Consider the following 20,842-nt stretch of genomic DNA (forward strand, 5'->3'; position numbering starts at 1 on the left):
ATTAAGTGTGGCAAAATTGTTTGTTCCCTACAAAGGAAATGAATTTTAGTCCCACAAAGTTTAATTAGTATTTAGTGGCTTGTACTTACCAGAGGAACAGCCTGACTCTGAAGGTTAACTGTACAGTCAGAAATGACATACACCGGTGGTTAAGAGCACCAACTGCTCTCGAATTTAGACTGAAACAGAGTCCAGTCCTGGTTCTGCCACTTTAGACTACAATCATCAGTAAGTCACTTAACCAATCCAAATCAGGCTTTCCTCATCTGTAGACTGGGTTAAGAAACTACTCATAGTAAAGGCATGGGGATTAAAGATCCCATAGACAATGTTCTTTAACAGTTCAATAATTATGATTATTATTACTACTTAGACTCCTTCTGACCATTCAGAATACTTGAATTCTACCTCTGGCTAAAAGTCACTTCTCAATAGCAGAATTAGAAAAAAATATATCGATTTATTTTACACGTGTAAGTAATAATTATTATACCATATTGGTAATACACTTTGTGGCCCTCAAGACTAGACATTATCATTTAACATAATAGGAACCTGGTAAAGAGTTATTGGTTAGGGGTAAAAAATAATATGATATAGTAGAAAGAGCATAGGCTCTGAATTCAGCTTCGATGTTTAACATCTGTGTGACATTGGCTATCTACTCTATGAGCTTCGTTGGTTTTTTGTTTGTTTGGTTTTGGTTTGGGGGGAGGTTTTTCTCTGTAACAGAGGCAGACAACCAGGGTATACAGCAGAGTTGTTGTAAAGACTAAATGAAGCAATTTATATGAAAGGTTCTCAGTAACTTCTCTTTTCCTTAATTCTAGGGTTATAGGGCAAGAGTGGTAATTGTTTGTCAAGACTGAACTTTTCTTACACAGCTGTATCAACTTTGTCCTTCTTTTTAAAATGAAATATTTCATTAGGAAATAATGTGAATTATGAGAATGGATTCAGGCGCAACAGTAAATATATTTTATCAATATACCATAAAAACAAGAGCAAGGATTCCCAAACCTTGTAATTTTATTAGAACCTATGAAGTAGTCTTTGTAAAATATTGATGCCAAATCTAGATCTAAAGATTCTGATTTAGGATATCTAGGAGTAGAACCTAGAAATCTATTCATTTAAAAAGCCCCCAGCTGATTATGATGTACAACAGCCAAGGAAAGTAGTGTTTTCTAACCTGTGTGAACCAGGTGGAACCTGGGATGCCTGAGTTCCATCCCAGACTTATTAGAGAAGGAGTTCAGAAATCTGAATTGTAACAAATACCCTAGGTAATTTTAGAGTACATTAAAGTTAAATAACCACTAGACTGGAGTCGAATACTACAATATCAAAAACGTATATAAAATTTTTCATCTTATTTGGTTATTTTAAATTTTTTCTTTCTATATTAATAAATTTACTACCATCAAAAATGAACTTATGAATGATAGGTAATAAATTTATCCAAAGAAAACATGAATTTTAGATTCATAAACATTATCAATATTATTATTATTACACGTTTTTATTTTAAAGATTTTATTCATTTATGAGAGGCACAGAGAGAGGCAGAGACAGAGGCAGAGGGAGAAGCAGGCTCCCTGCGAGAAGCCCGATGCAGGACTAGATTCCAGGACCCCAGGATCACACCCTGAGCCAAAGGCAGACGCTCAAACGCTGAGCCACCCAGGCGTCCCTCATTACAGGTTTTTAAACCAAAACATAAGTAATAGGGTGAACACAACACAACTTTTATCTCCAGAGCCTACAACCACCAAGAAACACTCCAAATAAGAGATGCCGTCAGTTTCAGTGTTTTTAAAATTCGTCTGTTTTTGCTTTGACTGAGGTTTCTATTATCCATTCTTCCTTTAATTAGAGCAGTAATAATGGTAAATATTATTAATATTGGCACAGAGCTTTACTATTTATGAAGAATTTCCATATACATGAACCCCTTTAATCTTCACAATTACCTTGTGAGGTGGATAGGAAGTGTAACATTTATTACTACCTTTCTGCAAATAAGCAAAAAAGCTGAAGCAATTTGCCCAAAGTCATAATGGTGTTTGCTGGTGTTTCTGGTAATATGTGGACTGAAACCTCAGATGTAAATTCCAGGCAAAAATTCTGAAATTTAAAAGTTAGCACTCATTTTTAGGGGTTACTAAAAAAAAAATTCAAAATAGCATGAAAGAGGGCAGCCTGAGCGGCTCAGTGGTTTGGCGCTGCCTTTGGCCCAGGGCATGATCCTGGAGACCCAAGATCAAGTTCCACATTGGGCTCCCTGCATGGAGCCTGCTTCTCCCTCTGCCTGTGTCTCTGCCTCTCTCTCTCTCTCTCTCTCTCTCTCTCTCTTTCTGTTTCTCATGAATAAATAAATCTAATCTTTTTTTAAAAATAGCATGAAAGAGTCTTTAAATTGCAAATAGTCTGCAGTCCCATACCGAAGCATGGGTTCATCTTATTATTTAAAGTTATTGTAATTTATTTTATGGTTAAGGATAGAAGGAGAGTGGAGCTCAATTAACCAAAATCAAAGAAACAGAAAAGTTAAACAAAAAATTGGAATGCCCACCAATTATAATACAATTTGCCCAATTTGTAGTTTAACCCTCTATAAGAAAATCTTCTGTGCCTCAATTTCCTCTACTAAAACTGGAATATCAAATAGCACTTTCAAAGGCTAGCAATTTAATTTTAAGCTATTGTGGTACTTTAAAATTGTTAAACCAAATGTACAACTAGAGTAATACTAACATGTATCCAACCTGTACGAAAGCCCTGAGTACCTTAAGATCAACTAGTCCAGCCTGCTCATTTTATGCACAGGAAACAGACCTAGAAAGGTTAAGCATCTTACCCAAGATAACATAGCAAATTTGTTATAAAGCTGAAACAAGAAATTCAGTATCTTTACCACAGTCAACTACAATAGAAACTTGCAAATAGGCAATGCAATTTCATAATCAAAAACAGAAAGTCATTTTAATATGAAAGAAAGAAAATTTATAAAGGGAAAGTTGGAAAGGAGGTGGTATCAGAAGTATTTTTCCAAAGAGAAAAGGCCCTAAAATTATTTAAAACCAAAAAAAATAAAAATAAAAATAAATAAGAAGTTATAAACCAGCCAGACATAATCATTCATTCAGATCTTAAATGTCTGAGTGCCTCTGGGCTGAATGCCATAGAAAGTTCTGGAGGCAGAAGGATGAATAAGACACAGACTCTATCCTTGAGAAGCTCATAGTTTAGTTGGAAGATATGCTTACAAACAACACAAAACAATACAAAAATGCATTATAAACGATACAATGTGAAAGTGATATTACCAGAGCATATAAAAGTTGCTCTGAGTCTGGAATGATTGACCAAAAGCCTTCCAAGTGATAAGATTAGGCAAATGAATATCTCTGACAATCCCTGCCTTCTTCACCCCAAATCTAAATTGAACACATCTCTGTGCCTATAATTTTTGAAGTATTTTTAATACACAGCGAGATAAAGGAAGGGATAAAGTACACACATCCTAGTTTCTCTTTTTGGTAATAAGAATTGCTAAACACACTAAAACAGATTTTTGTGTAGCTACTGAAAAATCAGAGCTTGAAACAATTTGCCAAATGTCTGTAAATGTCCTATACTTTCCTTTTCACTGGCTCCTGCGTCAGAGACACAAGGTGGCACTGTCGTGCTGACATTCATTCAGGGTCCTTTCTAAATGGACAATTTGGAAAGAGGCAAAGGCCCTACTGTGACAACTAAAACCAGAGTGATATAACTGGCCTTCTCCTAGGTCTACCAGCAATAATGGTGGCTGAGGAAGGAGTAAATCATTTTGCATTTCATGAATATCACATGATGCCTCTATAGAAGAGAACATATTCTCTGATGGTTTCTGCAAAATGTCATGTTGTGTGCTCATGGAAATGTCCAAAGGAATATAGTGCCCCTCTGCCAGTGGAAAGTCAGAAGTGAACTGTTTACCATGGGCTGTGGACATGGACCGCCTCTCCATCTAGTGGCCAGTGGGGAGGAGTGGAACCATAGTGTTTCACTCAGTTAAAAACAGCCCCTTATCAAACCAACCGCAGGCAATTATGTCACTTCATCTGACAAATGGCAATTTTGGGTTTATTGCATTCATTGAATCATTAAGTAGACCCAATGATACATTGTGACATCCACTTATGCTAACGATAACAATGACCAAAAAAATAAAGTATGTGTGCTCTTTCAGATCAACTAAAATCCCTTTATTCGCCCATCATTGCCAACCTAAACTTCTCTCCAGATGTTTATGATTTACAGGTAGAAATTACAAGCAGAATCACCTACATATATAGCTGTATAAAATAAAATAATACATTTTTTAAGATAAAAGAAAATCTAAAAGGGAGCTTTTCCCTTCATTTTTATAAACACAAAATCTTATGAACAGAGAGATTATGATTTATTCAAAGTCATTATAGTCAGGACTAGAAACCAGGCCTCCAGATTTAACCACTTTAAATCCTTTTTGGCATTAATTAATGCCTCCTGTTCTCCAAAGCAGTGTTTTTTTTTTTGTTTTGTTTTTTGTTTTTTTTTTTTTTAACCACACCATAGTGTTTCTCTCAACATGCTAGGAAAGTAATTAGTTTCTAAAACTTTTATTCACATATTTTCATGCTAAGTTGATAGGATTGAAGCTATTGTATGTAAGTCCTAACACATCTCCATGGGTATATTCTGAGCCTTATTATAAGAACATGCTTTTTTCTTTTTTTTTTTAACTAACAAATTATTTACATTCATTCAACATTTAGAAAGCAAAGTAGCAAGTGGGCAGGGAATAGAGTAGAATGTGCTGGTCAAACCCACTACACAGAAATGGTTTCAGAAAGCCATTTTGTAAAAGGAAATCTAAATCCATTCAGGCTGACAGGAAGTTTGGATTTGTTTTTTGTTTTGTTTTATATAAAAAGTATTTGACTTCATTTTATTTTAAGAGAGGAAACACACACACAAACTTACACAGTCGATCACTTCATCCATTTTAATTAAACTCATGATGCTGTTTTGCCGCATGCCTTGGGAATGCTTTGTTGGGAAGGCTTCTTATCAAAACAAATGAAATCTGTCCACCAACTACAAAAATCTGCTCACAAATCCAAACCTAAGGCTTCAAAGGCAAAAGGTATGAAGAAATCCTGGCAGTGAATACATTAGAAACGTGAGATGTTATGACTTCCTCTTCTATGATCTTTTGGTGGCACCTTTGGAATCTATCTTGGAGTGGAGGGGGAATGTAGCCAACCTACTGTCAAGAGGTATAGTGAGAAGGCAGTGAGTGCTTTGTTGGATAGGTCAGATGGCTTCTACTGAGGGTTGGGAAGAAAGTATTCTTCTTTCATTATAAATTTAGAAGCTTCAAAAGCACCTACCCCTCCACCCACAGCTTTACTTTTATTCTTGTTTCCATTTGCTTTTTAATCATGTTTATTCTTCTCCCCTCTCCAGATGAGGTGAGGCCACTGTTGATTTGAGGAACTAGATAAAGTGAGAACTATTCTAGCTCTTTCGACCCAACCTAAAGTGCCAGTAATAGGCGCATTTGGCCAAGAAGACGGAGACATTAGTAAATATGTGCAGACCCAAAGTACTGGGCCAAAAGGAATTGTAGTATGTTCAGTATTTAAAAACAAAACAAAACAAAAATCCAATGTATAAGTCACCTTTGCAACTAGATGCCCCTAATTCCTATTTAAACATAAAGAATAAACATTTTCACTCTTTAAATGTTTTGGTGTCTAAATAAGGTGGTTTTGTTTGTTTACAATAGTAGCCATACAGTTTTCATATACATACATATCTACCCAAAAATTTACACAGCCTAGAACATTCATAGTTTTCTGCTAAGTTTTTTACTAAGTTTTAATTTGGTACCCGAGCAAACTGACAACATTACTTTAATTTTCTCCCAGTTGCATTTCATTTACTGGAAAGAAGCTCATACTATAAAAGGAATTTGCTAACAACAAATCACAATTTGATTACAACAGTAATTCAGAGAACATTTCTGAAAGGAAAGGTAAAAATAGCAAATTTCCAAGCTCATTTAGTAAAAAACTAAAGGCTTCTAACCATTAGATAGAATCAAAATTTAAATAATTTAAATTCAAACCTTGTTTTTAAAAAGTTTAGATTAAGAATTTTGGTGAGCAAAACAATACTATTATGCATAAAATTCATCATTATTACCATTTTTGTTTCAATTTATTGGAAATCTATTTAATTTCCAAAAACTCCAAATTCCATTAAGTAGTTTCATATGAATTAAATGCAAGTCTTTACATTAGTTTTTTTTAATATTGAAAGTTTTCAAAAACGTATTAACATTTTAAATGTATAACATATGATCTGTGCATTAAATTTATCATACCTTGAGACTCAGGGTATTCAGTGCTAAAATATTTCTAATATGAAGAAGGTAAACACATTATGCTAGAATGACCACCCTTTCCATCAGTTTCAAAAATAGGACTGAATATCCAGAAATTAATAATAATATCCTCAGTTTCCATCTAATAACTGGATGTATCAATGAATTCAGCCCTTGTTCCTTGTCTCAATATTATTACTTGGAAGTCAGTAGTTAACTTTCCCTATGAAAGTTAAAACAATTATGAAAGTGTTGCATTGGTTAACTGAACTACAAAACATGCCAGGCTGGAGTTTCACTTGAGTATCAAAAGACTTCATAAAGGCAAGCACCATGTCCTCAAGTTGATTACTTTCAAGTAAACTGAAGAATCACCCAAGGCTTGACCCTAGAGTAGAGGAGAGGTTACAAAGCCAAAGTTGAGCATAAGTTGCACACTACTTAATTATTATTACAGTTGAGCAACTACAGTGGCATAAAAGCCCTTTTTTCTTATGGGCTCTTGAATGCTGTTCCCAACATCTGTTATAGTGGTTACTACATACATGACAGTAATGATAGATGGCATTACTTCTTCCCACAGCCTCAAAAGCTTGCCTATGTTGAAATCAGAAGTAAAAGAGTTCAAAGAATATATTTTTGATATGTTCAGCATAATTGGCAACAATGTACATTTGATGATTAAATGTATAATAACTATGTTACAGGAATATATACAAATTCAGGCATTCTCTAGAATTTTGAGATATAGATATTGCCCTTGGGTTTTTGGTAAAGAATTAAAAGTATTTTACTAGCTATTTGACATTGGCTATAATCCCTGAGGATTCTGCAAAATGCTAGAAATTACTTAAGCTTTGGAAATGCACAAAACAAGTTTGAGAGAAAATTTAAGTTTCAAGTTTGCCAAATATCTAGGAATTCTATACAGAATTTGAAAATTTGGAGCAAAAAATCAAATGGCCAATGATGATTCTAGTATCATTGTAAATAATATCTAATTATTGTATGAGGTAACCAAAATGGCTCATATAATATGAAAAAAATCATTTAAAAGAGTTGATTTCTAATTAATGATAACCCTTATATGTATGCATTTTTTCAGCTGCTAGTGTTTATTGTCCTTGATGTAGGTGAACTATTCCTATGTAAATGATATTTGATTCCTGTAATTTGCTTGCAATAGTTACACAGCCATACAAACAAAAATACTTAGATTTTCTTTTCAGCTCTACACAACTTTTCCTGCTAATAAGATTCTCACTGGTTAAAGAACTTGGGATGAATATACTATTTTACTTCTTTCGTAGAAGTCCAGGATATTTTTCACTGAAAAATGTAGTTTGTTATAATAGTTCTAAAGTGGCCTCCAAGGCAAGTCAGCTTTAATATCCTTTATCAACTTTTAGACCTAAAAAGGCCACCCTTAGGACTGAAGAAGACTGGAACTAGCAGCACTCAAAGAATGTCAACATCAGTCCTTCCTTTGCCAGAAAGGATCACTCGTTAGCAATATCAGCAATATGCTACTTCCATACACCTTGCCAGGCCCTGGGACAACACATTTGCTCAGGGTCTGAACTTGGTTTCCTGTGTGGCAGCATGGCCAGCCACTATTCAGCCTTGGGCAAGTCCATGAACACATCCACTGATAATTTCTATATTTATAGGAAGCCAGGACATGTGTAGATAATCACACAATTGGATATTTATGAAGTGCCAGATTTTATGAATACAGGAATTTGTTAATTAGCACAAGGACTAATCATTAAAATTCAAAAATAGATAAACAGGAATGCCATTTATTTGTTCACATTTCGGGGGAAAGTATGCAGCTGTGATCCTTTTGATGAATGTGGGCTTCTGGAGAAAAATGTGAAGAAGAAAAGTATCTGCAAGTTTTGAAATCTTAATGAGTAAAATCCAGGAAATTACTATATAGTCTTTATATTAAAAACAATCGTGATAATTCGTCCCTCAACTTAAAAAAAAAAAAGTTTAAACCAGTGTATGCTTAGCATTTGAATTATGCTGTCTTGCTATTCCAGTTTTGGTCCTTTTCAAGGAGCCAAAGCTGATTTTTTACCGGATAGAAGTTAAAAAGCACACACACGTCACTCAGTACCAAATTGTTTTAGCTACAGGGCATGGCAAAGCATGAAATAACTGCTTTAGAGCACTTCCTCATGTGGGTGTGTTAGATAACTGTCCGCTCCAATATTAAAATGAAACCCACTCTGACCTGCCCAAGACTTCGGGCCTCTCAATAGATTTCATGTGCTGATAGGAAAGGCCCACCATAACCTGTAAGGCTAGTTAATGACTTTTTGGCACCCTATAGCCCTCCTGTGACACAAGCCTTTCAGTTTTCCAAAGTCCTATATATCAGAGTACACTGGTTTTAAGTTTACTTATTCACATTTTACAGTGTCCTGTAGTATTTAGATTATGACAATCCCTCCCAAAAGAGGCCAAGATTACTTTTCATACTAAAAATATTTTAAATCTACTGAAGGCTAAGAATTATAATTCTTATATTGTGTATAATTCTACACATTCTAAAAATCAAGCCAACCATAAATATGACTAAATTTTTACTTTCTTTTATTCTTTCTAGAAGGTTAAAAGAAATCTTTACCTTCTCCTAAAAACCTCTCCATTTTTGTTTCTCATTAACATAAATATGCTTAACATGAAATTTTTAAAATGTCATATCTGCAAAGAATCTGTGATTTCTTACCCGTACACATGTGTGAGAACATATAGATACATTCATATATATGCACATAGATATCCCCACACGTACATGTATACAGAAAAAGAGAATTGTTGATCAAGAGATACATGAAAGATTTCTTTTGAAAACAAGGGTAGAATTTCAGATAGTCCTCACAACGTTAACATAGAAAATGACAGGTGCATGAGACATGCACAGTTTTGAGATGTTAGTTTTAAAACAAATTTTTGGGTCAAGAGTTTAAAATGGAGAAAATCACATTTGAAATACCATATACTGCATACCTGCATTAACATACGCTTTCAATAGACTCCCCTAAAAGTTTCCCTTTAGATCTTTGGGGGAAAAAAAATCTCTGACAGGACCTGAGTGTACTTAGTATTTGTTCTGTTCTTGGTCAAAGCTGTCCTTTCCAGCTTAAAAGACACTTTAGGCAATAGAAGCAAATTAAAAGTCTCCAAATAAATTTTTAAAAAGAAAGGGGAAAAAAAGACTTTTAGCAGCAAAAGTTCACCACCCTTTTGGAATAATGGATTTTTAATAAACATTTTACTAGGTCTGAACCTTGAGAATATGTTTGGGAATCTGCTCTAGCGTCCCAGGTGGCTTAAGAATATTGCTTTATGGACTTCTTTGTGTTGTCAGAGAGGCCTAATGGAATTAAAAAAAAAAAAATAAGTCTGCCACTTCTATTAAATAAATAATTTATTATGAAAAAGGTGATTGTATTATCAAAGATCTCTATAGATCAGCATCCATTTTTTATCATTCCTCCTGTATATGTTCAAAACATCTGTGTATCTTACTATCTGACTTAATTTTTATCAAATGAATGGCAGTTTTACTTTCAAACAAATCCGAATAAAACTCCATTAAGAGTCCATTTCAGATGGACCTATTTAACTACTCCTTTGAATTTCGAAGAACACTGTTCTGGGAAAACTGTTCAACAATGTCCACTAGTTGTGAAATGCAACTTTTCCCACCATAAAAAAGAAAAAAAAAATAAAGGAAAAACAAAGCACCTCAGAACTATGTTTGAAATAACAAATACATTATTTATAGTCCCCGAAATGTTAAATGAATACTTGCAGTTGTTGCATAAGATGGCCTGATACACTTCATAGCTTCCACTTCATAAAAAGATGGCCAGCCCCCACCCCACCCTCCCCAAGCATAAATAAACAGTAACATACTAAAAAGAAACTGTCCTAGGATAAGAACTGTTTGTTAAGAAAGTTTGCATCCTTACTAATCCCAGTGATATCCCTATAAATCCAAAAGTCCATCTGCAAAATAAAAGTTACAAAACAGAGTACCTTGTTCCTTTCAAAATATACCCCCCACATGTAATATAGAAGAGTGTGTGATAAAAAATAATCACTAGATTCTTACCCAGCCTCAGTGACTACCCCTCACCTTACAGCCAATGCCATCAAATAAATATGCTGGCAAAAAGTATTCAACCTGCTTAAAGGATTTAAACTGTAAATATGGACTTTAAACTTCAATGTAAAACAAAGAACAAGAGTCTTACTTTAGTAATACCCACACTGGCACTGCAGCTAAAACTCATTGGCACATAACTAACACAACCCAGTTAGCAATAAATAAGGACAACATGATATATAGACAGACAGATGGAATTGCATAAACAGACAAGAAAAGCAAAGAGACTAACAAACATACGGAGGGGTCTGTTATAAAAGAGTGAAAGATACTGATTTATTTGGTACTTTAGTGAGAAAAATAGGTTTGTTTGCAATTATTTTTAAAGTAATTAAACTGAATCACAAGGGCACACCCTTTAAATAAGTAGGAAGAAAAGGAGTAGAGGGTAGGCCTCCTATAAATGTTCCAAATTTTAAGCTAGCAGCAGCTCTGTCAAACTTAAATCTGGAAATTAAAATTCAAGGAAGAAAGAATAAAAGCATTGGGGGCTAAAGGAGATGATAGGTAGGGGGGGGTTGAAGAAGCAGGATTTTTTTTTTATGAAAGTTGTCTGCCCTACCTTCTTCCCCAGCGCTGAGTTTCTCTTCTCATAATCGGTGTCTCCCTGGAAGTACAGTGTGAGTGGTAATGACTGCCTGCCTCCCTAATGAGTCCATTTTCCTGCTCTTGATGTTGTGTATATACACACACTGCAACCTACCTTACAAACCACAGAGACGGGAAGAGAGAGAGAGAGCAAGAGAGAGGGAGGGAGGGGGGGCAAAGAGGGAGAGAGAGACAGAGACAGAGCAAGCGAGTGAGAGAGAGAGAGAGAGAGAGAGAGAGAAGAGGAGGAGAGAGAAAGAAAAACAGAAAGAAACAGAGAGAGAAAGGCACAGACAAAGCCCTCCTACCAGACAGCAGACAGCCCTCCTTCCCCTATCCAGCAAAATGCAACTCGTCTAATGCAGCAACAGGTTCAGTATTGCCAGACTAACAGAGTGAAAAAGGTATATTCTCTATATCATTACTGCTTGCAAATAAACAGTTTAAGAGCAGCTGGCTCCACCTTCTTTATTTATGCTCCATTATGAGGAATGTATTGTTTCAGTTCTGGCACACAGTACATGTAATTATCATAAATACATTTTTGCATATTAGCAGGAAATAGTGAAATGCATAGCTTATTTGTGCAATCTTTTAAATTTTTTTTTAATGTGAGAAGAGTGTCAACAAATCTGCTCTGACAAAAGCCTAGTAATGATTTTAAAGTCAGAGGCAGTCTTAAAGGAGGCTCTGAAAGAAAGACTCCATACAATAGGAAAACTGATCTCAGACAAAACTGATAACTGCAAAGAAGAAATCATTGCTCCGTAAATAAATCAAGACCATACGCAAAATTGCAGACAAAAACATAATTAAGTTTAATTAAGTAACTAATAGACTAGTACTCCAGAAGAGGCAGATTGGTTTCTTATTTGAAGCATCTATCTGTACAAATATCACAATGCAATGTACTCTGTGTGAACAGGTGCAATGCATATAGTAGATAATGTTACAACAACAGAAATAAATCCCATAAGGAGCTTCCATCATAAGCAGGACAAGATTTCAGAGAATATGGGTCTGAGGCCATAGCGGAAACCCCTTGTTCTTTTATTAGGAGGGAAAAATAAAATTAATCAATGCCTCTAAACAAACCTTTCTTAAAAAGGAAAAAAAAAAAAACATGTTTTTCTTTGTCTGATACCTCTAACAATTTTTTTAATATGCTAGAACCAAAATAATGCTGGTATTACACTCCCCACACATCACGTGATCCCCACCCCTTTTTCCCACTCCCTGGTGCCTTTTTCTCCCATAGGTGGTATACTTGCAGCTATGGAATTACAAACATCAGAAAACAGAACAAGTTTCAAGCTCCTGTTGTCCCCCAATTTTTTAAAACTAGACTCTGCTTGTCTACCTAGACAACCACCTTCCTTAAAATATTTTTGTACAATTTGGCTGTGTGTCATTTAGATGGGACTTAGGAACATCACAATAAAGGTTAAATATTCTAAAGAAAATTTACATAAAAATGGAAAATGTGAATTCATCTGACCCATTCAAATCCTGAATCTGGGCACCAGTAATTAATTGTGTATTAAGTATATTAATTTAAAAATCATCCTTTCTGTGTGGCTTGGTGTTTTTATTTTACCATTCTGCAAATATTAGAATGTTCTTTTGCATAAACATAACTACTATATTATATAAGCATCAATTCCTTCCCTTAAAAGCCAATTTTCAGTTGATAAAATAAATAACTTAATTACTTCAATATATAACTTATAGATCAACTGTATCTTCATCTGATGCACAAAAATCTTTTAACATATCAGTTGAATCTTGGATCATGCTCAGAACAGAGATCAGTATTGTTTTAGCTATTTTAAGAGCAGAAAACCTATAGCACAGAAATTAGAAGACGATGTCTAGCTACACATTGTGCAAACTGTCCTGGGAAAATTCTACTAGGAAATCAAGAGTCCAACCCTCTACTCTTAGTGTCAACCACTAATTCCAATTCTCAGGTGGTGTAATAGTGCTTTACCTCTCTCAAGGCTGGTTGCTTAATAAAGAGGGGACAGATACACAGGCAAGGGGATGTAATAAAATAAAAGGAATATGCTTTTGGTCACATGTCTTAAGAAAAACCTTTCTAAAATACACTTAGTGTGCCTGAGGTACCAGCATGCATCTCGCCCCTTACTGCTCAGCCTGGCAGTTCTGTTTTTCTACTATTGCCCTATTGTTTCTCTAAAGCTTTATTCAAATGTTTGAAGAAAAATACCACTTAAAAAAGCACACAAGCCTCATAGTTTGACAGACTCATTCAAATTAGATATTACTATGTCCTGATTTTTAAAACAAGGTTCTAGGTATTTTTGTTTTCTTTCGTTTTGTTTTAACCCAAAGAGAATAAGAAGACATTATTTGAGTTCCACCAGCAGGAGTCAAAAGGAATGTAAAGGACCGTGAAAGCTATTCACCTTTTCTAAATAGAACAGCTAGCTAGTTGAATTTAAAAAAGAAAAACAAATATTTTGGCTTGGTGAAAAATGCACAACACCTCAATGCTTTCCTCTATATCTGCACACTTTACTAGATTCCAAGCACAGTAAGTGGCACATTCTTAGTATTTTCTGGAGTTCAAGTCACACTCTTCTTTCTGGGATGGGAGACCCAAGTATTGAATTAATCATAGCACCATGTGAAACAATACTCCTAATTGACTATCAGACTCTGGAAGTTATAGTTATTAAATTAAGTGGTTTTGTATGTTGATAAGCCATGGGACAATTTCATCTGGTAGAAAGATCCTAGAGTGGGAGTTAAAAACTGGTTTTGGTTTCAGCACTGCCACAAGTAGTTTGTATACCCTACACAAGCCATCTAACCATCCTCCGTTTCCATTTCTTCATATGAAAAAATAATTAAATTTAAAAGGAAAGAACTGAAGTGAACAACATAATAATGATTATGATACTAGCTAATGCTTAGGTGCTTATACTACTTGCCAGGCCCTCTTCAAAATACTTTTCTCTTATTAACTCATTAAATCCTAGTGACCGTATGAGGTAGAGATTATTTTTAGTGGCACTTTCAGGTAAAAAACCAGAAAGGTTAAGTGATTTGCCTGAGATCACACAGCATAGCAGTAATAGGATTTGAACCCAGACTGTCTGGCTTAGAGCTCATGTGCTTAGTCCCTGTACCCTACTCTTTCCTGGCATCTAATGACAGCTAAGGCTTCATCTATCCATAAGATTCTGTGCTTATAAGTCAAACCCAGCACATCCTAATGATTTCTCATACCTCGCTTACTAATATAGTGTAAATTTGCTCTTCTAATTTACACAGTTCTCAATACATTTGGTTTGAGAGTCTAACGACTCTAAAAGTTTACATACTCCACTCAATCACCTTTATTCCCCAATGTCCGTAAATATGTTTCCATTTGCTTGAACTGAAAAAAACCTATAGTCAATAAATAAACAATGTATAAAAACTAATTGCATTACATATAGTTTCCTAGATTATCCATTTAAATGCCTTGTGTTTAAAAAAACAAAAAAAAATTTTTTAAAAAGCCTACATAATCCTTAAAGGTTCCTTAGCTCAAGTATGGAATATCTACTACTGATGCAAATAACTGTTTAAATAACTAAATAAATAATATATAAAATACAACAAAACAAATATCCCGTTTCCCAATAGCCTGAGAAAAGCATGGAAAAGCAAGGATTCAATTATAAATGATTTGAAAGAGATGCTGGGTAATACCATCATTTGATTTTATACACTTGGTTTTAACTTTGAATTATTTAGAGATATATTCTGAACACTTTGATACTAATGACTCATTCTGCAAGAAAGAATTTGCCCCTTCTCTGATCTTTGTGCATTAACTAAACATGGATTGTGTGCCCATTATGTGCCATTCATGATACTTGGGGGTGAAAAGTGAAGTTAAAATGTGTGATTTAGTTTCTGCTTTTGAATACTCCACAGGCTGGTGGGAGACAGCATGTAAACAGTATTAGCGTAAGCAAATAATCTTGCCACTCCATAATGTGATATGCCATGTAATGCAGTGCCTTAAACTTTGTGCTTCTCCCTCAGAAAGCTAAAAATGAAATCCAACAAGATAAATATAAATACCTAAATTTAGTATGTGGCTTATGAAAGATGTGTATGTGTATGCGCACATGGAACAGGGGGATGTCCTGAGGTTAGACTGGAGACAAATAATTTATTCTCCAGCAGCGTGGTTTATAGACCCATTGAGTATACTTTATCCATTGCTCCCAAGCTGCCTAGTAAAGTGTCTTCTACAAATGCACAGTACATGAAATTCTTAAGCATTTGAAGAAATCAGTGGTAACTATTAACCTAGAACATAAAATTTCATTAATTTTAGAGTTATGGGGTCCTTTGATAAATGAATACTTTCAAAACTATGTGGAGGGTGATTTTTTTTTAATTTGAAAAGAAAAAAAATCAACCAATTTCAAAAGCATTTACCATTATCTCAAATATATTTTTGCAAAGTCCTTTTTCAGGCATCATTAGTGTTTTTATATCATGTGAGGCTAAACAGAAAAAAAAGGTTGAAATAGTTTAAGACTGTTCATAAGAACATTCCTAAAAACAAAAGGGGGAGTGGAAAAAAGAAAGAAAGAAGAGAGAAAGAAAGAAAGAAAGAAAAAGAAAGAAAGTTCATGTCACAATGAAGGAAAGAATAAGAGTTTTAGTCCTAGTAATGGATGGAAAAGGAAAGACGGGTTAATGGGTCAAAATGACTAAGTGCTATGACTATACTGTCATTGAGGCCACCATCATAAAGTTAATTCTATGCAGCATAATTAGATAATAATCCTTAATTTGGGTCATCTGTTTTAAAATTGTATCCCATTAGTCCCAAGAAAAACTAGAAGAGATTGTAGATAAATCATAGTTTACTAACACTAGGTCAGTAGTTTGAACCTTATATGGGAAGAGATGTATTTCAATTCTAGTCAACAAATATTTAAGTTTTAAACAAACAAAAATTACATGAAAACTACATTACTTGGAGTACCTTTACTATGCCCTTTGCAGTGCTATCCATAATCATCTGTCCTTTACTATACCTCCATTGCCACTAGACTGAGGGGCCCACCAGAATAGGGGCTCCACTTATTAAGCATTGACAGCCTACTATCTGGAAGAACACTTGGAATATAGTTAAAGCTCAACAGAGTTTTCTTAAATGAATGAATAAAGGAATGAATCAACAAATGAAAAAACAAAGCAATAACACATGGAATTTATAAACCTTGGTTAATTAAAAACTTTAATAAATTTGAATTCAAAGGATGATATAAACTTCTAAATAGCATTTAATTTTTTTAATTACATATAAAATATATTATTAAGATCTTGAGAAAACAAAATGGTTTTAATAGAACAAAAAGTAATACTCCTCAACTTTTCTCTATGTATGAAAAATTTCATGGGGCATCTGGGTGGCTCAATGGTTGAGCATCTGCCTTTGGCTCAGGTCATGATCCCGGTGTCCTGGGATCAAGTTCCGCATCAGGCTCTCTGTAGGGGAGCCTCCTTCTCCCTCTGCTTATGTCTTGCCTCATTCTCTGAGTCTCTCATGAATAAATAAAATCTTTAAATTTTAATTTTCATAAGAAAATGTTGGAAAAAAAGTGTTGCCCCATAGCTAGCACAATTTTAATTCACATCATCTCTGAGAAGAAAATTCAGTTTGCCTTCACATTTCATGTAGTCATTATGTCTTCTATTACACAAGTGTTCAAGTATAAATCAGAAGTTGGCCTTAAAATTCCTTATGGGAGAAGGAAAGTGTGCTGCATAAGATATTAGTAACGATTTGAAAGTAGGGGAGCATAAAGACAAAGGAGGAGGAGGAGAGGAGAATGCCAAAAAGAAAGATGGGCAGTGAGAAATTCCCAATGTGGTGGCCAAAAAATTTAAGAGAGTGATGCTTAATATCAACTTCTAAGACATTTACATTTTTGAGATGCAAATCTTCTCTTCAAACCTTCTACAAAGCTTGATATATTGTACAGCTTTGTTTAGTAGTGTAACAAGGAGTACAAGGATGGAAAATGAAGGTATGCCATAAATTCACCCATACACTGTAGCCCTTGTAGACAGAGAAGCTTCTTAATGAGAGAGACAGGAGTTCCAAGGACTGACCAGTGGCACCGTGAATACCAGCCAACAATGAATGATGAATAGCAAAAAGTCAACAGTATCTTTAACACAGAATGATTCAAATATGGATTTGAGTCAATCACCTCTTTCTACAAAGATACAGGAGAAATATGGTCATATGGAGAAGAAGCATATAATGTCTGAATTACAGTTTTGTTGTAATTTCATTGTTGTTACTACCTCCATAAACTGATTTTAAATGATATGAAATCTTCAGAAACATAGGGGAAGAGAGTACTTTCATGACATGATAAATTTTGAATCAAAGAATTAAAAAACATAAAAATGTCATTCATAATATCTCCCTGGCTCTAGAAAAATGTATTAGACATGTATACTACATGAACTTTTCCTGCTCCCTGCTCAATCCTCTCTCCTAAACAATCTAGGACAGTGCTGGCAACTGCTTTAAAGTTTCAACACTTACATAATAATTTATTCATATGTACAGGCTATATTCAATACACAAGGAAAAAGAAACAGAAACTATGGAGTATATTCTATAGGAAAAATAAAAGTCATATAGAAGATATATAAAAGAGGCACCTTAATTGCTATGATGTTACTTGTCCAGTAGATTGGTGAGATCCCCACCATCCTGTTTAGTGATTCTACATGTAAAACTCAGCCTCCTTATTCTTCCTATCTACAAAAGCTGCTACTATTAGTAAAGATTCGTTCTTAAAAGTTACCACTACTACATGTGTCAAGAACTGTGCCTAGTGCTACTACATATACTACATCAGTTAGTTCTTCTGACAGCCTTGTAAGAAAGGTAATATTAATGTTTTCATTTATAGATGAGGATACTGAGGCACACCGTCATGTACCTAATAGGGGGGTACAAGTCAGACCTAAAATCAATCCAAATAGAATTTGTGAGAGATAGAGGGAGGGGCTTGACAAAAATACTCCGACAATTTTAGAATAATAACTGATGAGATTAGAAATTTTGAAAAAAGACTAATGATGGGAAACAGGTTTGAGAGCATATGGATTCCCCAGATAATTTCAATACATATTTCACATATATTTGAGAAAAATCATATTAACTGTCTCAAAGTAAAATGTAAAGAAAGGATAATGAAGAAAAGCAGCATATAAACAACTTTCAAAAGTGATGAAAGAAACATACCATGAACCAGTGTGATTAAAGGGTTGGAAATATTAATAACAATCTGTCCAGTAATATTGAAGCCAGTTATTAATAATAGAGTCAGCATGATAACAGCCTGCTAACTTCTCTGAGGCAACAGGCCATAGGGATGATTCCAAATGGGTAGAAACAGTCTCTGATTTTAATCTAAGAAAGCTCTTTTAACCCCAATAATTTATAGGTTTACAACCATAACCTTTTAAACATATCACACTTTTGGAAAAAAAATCTACATGAAATCTCAATCTTTTTCATTTGTATTAAGAATGCAGAAATATCTCATTAATCAGTATACATACAAAAACAATGTGCAATGTTTTATAGGATTCTTATGAAGAAATTTTGAAATGAATTATATTAAATGAATTAAATTAAATTAAAATTTAATAATATTAGGTATTTTAAAATTATCAAATTATCAAAAATATTCAATTTCGTGTTGAAAATCCATAAACTTAGACTTATCATGAAATTAAATAAGATGTCCTACTCTATTTCAAACTGATGACATGCTACTTAAAACGTAATCCTGGGGCTTTTTGCAACACAAATAGTCCCAACATCTGTTAAACCTATGTAGAATATGAACATAAAAGAAGTATCTCACCAGTTGAGGAAATAGTTTTATTAGTAATCAATAAGAGAAGAACCCTGCCCATAATTAAATCTGTATTAATTATGAAAGAAATGAATCATCATTATGGAGCTCATTTTAGAAATATAATGGTCTGGGACTCCAATACACACTCTTTATGATGTCATATCTAGCAGTCTGCAATTGAAATAAACTGAAAACCACTCTAAGCTAATATTTTAATAAAATTCATGTGGTTGTTGCCTAAAATAAACTTCTCCTAAACTCTGTCCACCAATAAATGCATTAATTCAGTGTGCCATTAAATAATTAATGTGTGCTTTAGCAGTTTCATCAGATATTAAAACATATTTTACAAAAAATAATAGATATTATTAAATATAATATTAGGTATTATAAATGAGGCAAATTCTGAAGTCGTCCAGGTGCTACATTTTCACTGTTACTATTGTCTTAAAAGTTAAATTAATAAATATATAGAAATAATAAATCAGAGCAGATTTTACGAAATTATGGGTGATATACAAATATTTATAGCTGATAAGGCATGGGCAGAGACCAATAGGAAATGTCATTGCAACTAATCAAAACAGATACTGGCTGTAAATAAATGATACAGTGCCAGTGTTTACTTCCTGAATAACAACCCTAGCTTTAGATAACAAACCGGAATCCATCTTCTAAAACAAGTTAATAAAACTTGAAGATGTAGTTTTACTACTGCTATAGTCTAGAGCAATGGATTCTCCAATTTTTAAAAATTATATATTCCATCATTAAAAATATTTTGAAGTCTACAAGGATCACTTATCTATATGTCGGTTCTGAACTCCATTCCCACTCCATCCATACTCCTCTGTAGTGGAACCTGAAAACCAAATTTCCCACATTGCTTTGCCAGAATGAGAAGCACTGGCAAAAGGTCAAAGAGAGCATTTTTTTTTTCTCCTTCTGCTTTTGGCACTAGCAATCTCAGCAATAGTGGTGCTTTAGCAGCCGCTGCAGCTCAGAGCTCTTGGGATCTGACTCCTAGGACTGCTGATGGCAGCAATGGTAGTGCGGTTGCAGAACAGCAGCAGAAGCTCTAAGAGCCCTGGCAAGTACAACAGCATTGGTGGAACTGTGGGCTGCTTGGCTCCTGCCATGGCTGTAGGAGTGTGGGTGCCTGGCTTCCTGCAAAGCGGTGGCAATGGCAATTCCAACAGCTACAGCAGCAGCAGTGCTCCAGCTGCCTCAGCTGCACAGGGCTTGCCAGCTCTGGGAACAAAACTTGCTCTTGCTTTCCGCAGATACTCGTCGCTAAGTATCACTGCCACCTTCTTTCCCTCCACCAGATTTCCCAACACATTTGTAACCAATTCTTTGAGTTAAAGTTCCTCTGTCTGGGGACGCCTGGGTGGCTCAGGGCATGATATGGGGGTTCTGGGATGGCATCCCACATGGACTCCCCGCAGGGAGCCTGCTTCTACCTCTGCCTATGTCTCTGCCTCTCTCTGTGTGTCTCTCACGAATAAATAAATAAAATCTTAAAAATAAATAAATAAAGTTCTTCTGTTTGGAGTCACTTCTGTTTTTCTGACTGGGCACTGGTTAGTATAAGCTCACACTTCAATATATAATTATTTATAAGTTATAGACTTATACTACCATGTTACACACATTACAGAACATTATGAATAGCCACTTTAAAGGGTGAGAAAACAAGAAATAAATGATATTTTTAAA

The 20,842-nt window shown here is 34.6% G+C and overlaps 1 protein-coding gene across 38 annotated transcripts in view; it reads right to left on the minus strand.

Annotated features, from left to right (window-relative positions):
- The window catches only part of ZBTB20 (zinc finger and BTB domain containing 20), a 753,858-nt gene that overhangs the window by 701,244 nt on the left and 31,772 nt on the right, over positions 1 to 20,842 (minus strand). For 8 of the 38 annotated variants that reach the window (XM_072724007.1, XM_072723920.1, XM_072723766.1 and 5 more), the window contains exon 1: positions 11,170 to 11,500. The exons of 19 other annotated variants lie outside the window; for them this stretch is intronic. The gene's annotated coding sequence lies outside the window, so the exon portion shown is untranslated. Of the gene's footprint in view, positions 1 to 11,169; positions 11,708 to 20,842 lie in introns of those variants that run through there. 11 more of the 38 variants (XM_072723904.1, XM_072723725.1, XM_072723952.1 and 8 more) reach the window with 4 other exon arrangements.

The sequence above is a fragment of the Vulpes vulpes genome, chromosome 1 (assembly GCF_048418805.1).
Source record: "Vulpes vulpes isolate BD-2025 chromosome 1, VulVul3, whole genome shotgun sequence".
Classification (NCBI taxonomy): Eukaryota; Metazoa; Chordata; class Mammalia; order Carnivora; family Canidae; genus Vulpes; species Vulpes vulpes.